We start from the raw sequence: 6,000 nt of genomic DNA, 5'->3' as shown, positions 1-6,000 counted from the left end.
GCTGTTGTTAAAAATCACAGGCCAGAGCCTCAGCTGGGGTTGATCATTATAGCTCTGTTGACTTCGAAATTACAAGCAGGCAACCACGGAACTAATTGGATTTTTCAGTTCTTGAACCCCTCTCATAGTTTTAAATGTCAGACATTTTAATAATTTCCTGTGGACGGTGGCTATATGGACAATATGTATCCATAGCTGTAACCATATTTTAAGCAAAGACAGGCAAGAATTGCTATTTTTCATTAGTAGAAAACTTAGTGGCAAAAGAGAGCATTTGGTGGAAGTTTGGGGCTTTTTACAAATATTTTAGCATTGCACTGCTGGCTTTTCATAGTCACAGTTATGCAAAAGAAAGCAAATGGGAGAATATAGCAGCAAATAGTGTGCATTATTACTCAATACACTATGAAGTACAACCAAGAATGAAATTAAAGAAGCCATAAATGGACTAACTTGTATAGAACTTTCTTGAACTATTGTCCTGTATCTGGTCTTTGTCTTATCTATTGTAAACTGCTATTGCAAGGAAATGTCTCTTCCTTAATGTTTGTAGTACACTATCAATTTCCAAAGGTATTTAGGAGGAGCCAACTCCTCAGTTGTTGTTTAGCTCCATTCTGATCTCAGTTAGATTAGTGCAAACATAAAATAACTCTACTGAAGTCAATTGCGTCAGAATCTGACCCTCTATGTGAATGAATGAATGAACTATCATCAGCTTTTTAAAGTTAGTATTCCCAAGGGGAAATGAGTCTAGAGGTATGGAAAATGATTATTTACTTTTGATAAGACAATCAGAAAGTGGAGATTTGCATATTCAATCAGATTAACCACAGAATAAATCCAAGGGATAGTTTTATTTGCTGCTGAGGTATGAATCAGGATTCAGTCATTGGACAAGTAGTCTCATTACTTAGCATTGTACTAGGACATAGTTAACTATTTTCAAACCAGCATGAGGCAAGATTTTCTTTTCTCCTATGTAAAAATGCAAGTTGGCAGCCTCTATGACATCAACTCTAGGAATATCTTTTTATTCAGTGATGTTAAACATCTGCCACCTCCAGAAATTCACTTTTCCTGTAGATACATGAGATCAAGGTCAGATATGACCTCAGGTGGTACAACTTCCACTGATGTCAATGGGACTTGTGTTCACTTATTCCATAGATAAATTTGACCCATTATATTTCGGGTGAGTACCCAAAGACACTCAAAGAGCTAGAGGTTATAGCATGATGAAAAGTGCTGTATCCGAGCTAGGTGTTCTTATTATTATTTATTAGTGCATGAGAGGTAAAATTCCCATTGAAGTCAATGAGAGTCAAGTCAACAGAAACTGCTTTTGTAAATCCCACTTTAAGGGACTATCACAATGATGAAATGTTCAGCTCTTGCACACTTCCATGTTGTTTTACAAATCACAGCTGGTTTTAATTGGTATTTACATTAAAGTTGCTTCCTCTGGGGTACAGCACTGTCTCTTATGGAAAGCACTAAAATATTGCAGTTCTGCAGTAAAAATGGATTATTATTTATTAAGTTAATTTATGATGCCTTTGAAAAAGCATGGAATGACATGGTCTCTTTCCCAGGGAGCTCACAATCTACATTCTAGTTATGACACAGCAAGCCAGGGTGACTGTTACAGGAGTGCTGTATGTTTGTATATATGTAAATAGTTAATTTAGAGATAAAGTTCCAGTAGATGGCAGCCAAGAATATGTAATATAGTTCCTGGACCTTGTAAGGCCAGTAAACATTATTGTGCAAAATGCAAATGGCTCCCTTTGTGCAGCTTTTACATTAGTTCTTAACAGTGACAAACGGTAAAGGAGTGGTGTGAGGAAAGGCAAGGGTTACAGTCATATGGTCATGTGATTACTCAGTTTAGGCATGTGAAATAAGATTTTCGTTTCATTGCCCTTTTTATATTCCCTAGGAAATCCATGATGAAATTCATTCACAATAATAGCCCACCATCAGCTCTCTAGGTTTCTGCTTATCAGAATTTCCAGCCTTTGAAGGTCTGTTTGTTAAGCTAGGGGCCTTCCTGCTCCATCACTGAAAGTTGGTTACTGATTATGGGTAAGCATTTTTAAAGCACTTATCGACTTAGGAGCCTAAATCTTGTTGACTGTCAATGGGACATAAGTGCCTCAGTCACTTGGGTGCTTTGGAAAATGTTGCCCCATGTTAAAGCCCCTATACGTAAGAGGAGAAGAATTTATAACAAATTATTATTTCTTTTATCGTAAATGGTAGATTTTAAAACCTCTCTCTCTTACACACACACACACACACACACACACACCTCTTTCCACAACTTCTTCTTAAATAAAACATACAGAAATAGAGACCCATGTTGCCTTTCCTCATTTATCATTGTACCTCATGCTATATTTGATATATGTCATTCCCTTAATAGCTGGTGGGATTTGTCGCAAGCCCACTTTTGATGTTAGTATTGAATGAGTAGTTTATTATTTGTCTTGATGGCGCACCAGCCTTGCTTTGATTGCATTCTGGTTATTTCTCCTTTATGTGTTTATTTGCATTTAAGAAATGTATAACTGATGCTGAAGTCTATCATAATTGGAAAGATCTAAATTAGATCTGCCAGTATGCACTGATTTCATTGGTAAATATTCAACCAGCAATCCTTCATTACAAAGGCTTACTCTCTGAGTGAGAACCATTCCAGTCTGCACTGAGTCCCTGTATCCAGACCCTGTGCAGGGTGAGTGCAAAGTCATTGGGGGTGTGAAATCCATTCCCAACCCAGGGCTGCTGCACAGCACCCTCCGCCCCCCACAGCTGCTATTCATGCTAGATGGACAAGTTACTTGGCCCACGGGCTCACTGTAATTGCCCCTGCCAAGGGAACCCCCATGTAGCAGCTTTGTGAGGCCTGGGAGCAGAGGAGTTTGTTCTGACCTTCCCTCCACACCACAAGCAAATGTTGCCATTTGTGAACTAATACCACTCTCGCCTATAATACAAGATATTGCCTCACCCACCTTGTCACTCTTGTCTATAGTCTTCCATATTGAAATTATCTTAGCAGTGGTGTTGTAGTTAAGGTCCTAATCCTACAGTTCGTTTGAGCACATATCTCCCATGCAAGTCTTTGGAAGCTTTGCCTGAGTAAGGATGGCAAGACTAGGGACCAGAACTATCCGTCTATTTCAGGGATTTATGTAGTCCTCACTACCATAGTATCGGAACGCCTCAAAATCTTTAATGTACTCTTACAACACCCCTGGGAGGGAGGGCAGTGTACTTTACAGATGGAGGACTGAGGCACCAAGAGGCTAAGTGATTTGCCCAAGGTCACACAAGAAGTCCATGACAGAGCAGGGACTTGAACCAGGGTCTCCCAAGTCCTAAGCTAGTGCCCTAGCTACTAGAGTGTCCTTCCTCTCTCTAGCTAGTGTCCAGGAAAGTCAATGGAAATCTCTCCACTGATTTCATTGGGCATTAGATCAGACCATACATTAGAATTTTCATTTTAAATCTCTTTTATATCTTCACCAAATAAAGTTGAATTGAACCTTGGGCATGCAAATGAGTTGGGTTGAATCACAGATTCACTCTTTAAAAATATGGTTTTACTATGTTGTTCTATATCTGTATATCCCGAAGGTGTAAAAACAATGCAGCTCAGATCTAGTCAGGGCTGAAAATTTAATCAAATACAGCCTGCAGTAGGCACTTGCCTCTCTCATTTATGTCTCTCAGCCAAATTCAGTGTAAGATACAAAGTGGCTATAAATTAGACATAAAGATCTCGATCCTGAGATGTAGTGATCACTCACATCTCCCATGGTAATGCTCAGCTCCTCTAATAATCAGGCACAAAACAAACGTAAGTGGTTCATCATATTGATGAGACAGTTAAAAATAAGGGGAGTTGAATGGCTATTCTTTCACAAACATTACTCGGTGTAGGCAAAATGTTCAAATATGGATGTATAAAGTTAAGCACCTAAGGCAGTCTCTGAGTTACCTAAATAAAAATGTCTCAATTTTCAGAGCACTGACAGCTCCTATTGCTTAGCAGCTCTGAAAAGTAGGTCACTTCCATAGAGGTGCCAAAACATGTATTTAGATGCATAATTTTATGCACCCAGGTTTGGAAACTGGTAGCCTGTGTGTCTTCAAACATTCAAATACACTGTGAAAATTCACATTCAAACGGAGAAAAACTGTGTCTCTTTCTTGGCAAGTAAGTCAGGAGAATCTATTACCAGCCTATATATTTTCAAGCATAAATAAATAAATCAATAAACAGGATATTTGTTTATGTCATTTCAAAAATTCCTCGTCTTGGAAAATTTGGGCATCTATCCTTGGGCTCTGGATCAGGTCTTATGAGCACTGGTATATACACACAGACACACAAACTATAAAACCTCCTTGTTAAAAATTCTACCCAGCATGCCCTTGCAACACAGAAGTATTTTTGGAGGCTGCAGGTGAGGAGAAAGTTTATTTGTTTTGTTCTTTTTACCAGCTGGAAAACTTTCACTATCTAAAACCAAAAATCTTTCTGATTTCTTGCGTGATATGTGAAAGCTTTGTGTTATGTATGAAACAAAAGTGGTTTTCACACTAACAGTGTGCTCCAGGTTCTGCATTCAATATCCTCAGTAGACTCACTGACAGTAACGTAGGCATCCTGGTAATATAATGGACATTTGCATCCACCAAAGCAGGTTCATTTTCTCACTACTCATGGATTGTGCCTGCACGTACTAGCTGTTCAGCTTGTTGAATCTTTTCCTGAATAATGAGGAAGGAGCTGAATCTTTCTTAGACCAAATTTTGGTTCTTATCTTGGTCTCTCCTGCCACCTTGTTTTTAGGCCTTGTTTCCATCCATTCTCCTACTTATTATTAAATGAATATCATAAAGAGGTGATAAACTGGTATGCATCCCACTTGTTCATTTTTTTGAAAACCAAGTATCATAAGAGTGCTCCTGAAGCAACTAAAAATTGCTTAGTAGCATTTCTTTCAATAGAATTCTTAGTGGTTGGCTGCAAAAGGCTGCCTCCTTGTATCTCTCAGAACAGATTATTCCACCTTTGTGAACAATATACAATGTATCCCTTACCCATATAACTTTAGACATAAACACAAGATAGATAGTTACTCTCATTAGGACTACTGGCCATTGTTCATGGTCTATTCAATCATTTGGTCCCACTTTGTTTTATTAAAATATGTGTGTGGTGCAGTGGGGCTTGAAAGCTCATTTTATATCCCAATCCAATTTTCTTACAATTGATCTTGTAGTAATGTTTTTGTCTGCATAATGATACTCCCCATCTGGGACAGCTCACTTTTTGCACATTTTGTATGGATTTCCCCTTCCTTTCCCCTATGTCACAAAGTCTGCTGTTGGAGCTTCTTCGTTTTTATCACACTGAATTTTATGTTGCTATCAGCACTGTTTCCGTGCCCCCTCCCCCAACTTTTGTTATAATGGACCAAATTCATCCAGGGTTTAATTGTAATGGGCTGTAATGCTCCTCAAAGGCATTCTTTGGAATGAATCCAAAACCAGCCAGGATTTTGCAGTGCTACTGACCTAAGCAAAGCAGCAGTTTATAACTTGTCTTTTGTTTCACCTCTTTATTGTTAATTATTGTGCATTATTCATAATGATTAGCATTGCTCTATTGGAAATCAAATTTCATTTCCAAGTGCCTGTCTAATAGACTGTTTAATTATTTTTTTTTACTTTAGATTTGTATTGATAATTTACAACCCATCATAAATGTACCTGCAGACTCTGGATTTTTGACATTCTGGATTTTATCTAGACATCTGGAATCTTTATCTAATCAAAACAATGGATAATGTTAATACAAACACGACCTGGATGGCAAATGGGTTGCTTTTCAAAACTGGCATTGATGTTAATAAAGCTTCTTATTAATTAGTTTTAAAAGGAATATTTTTCCAAGTGTCTTAACTAGATACCTGAGATCTA

This window comes from Caretta caretta, chromosome 3, assembly GCF_965140235.1.
Source record: "Caretta caretta isolate rCarCar2 chromosome 3, rCarCar1.hap1, whole genome shotgun sequence".
NCBI classification, from domain to species: Eukaryota; Metazoa; Chordata; order Testudines; family Cheloniidae; genus Caretta; species Caretta caretta.
Note: the sequence above shows the minus strand (reverse complement) of the source record.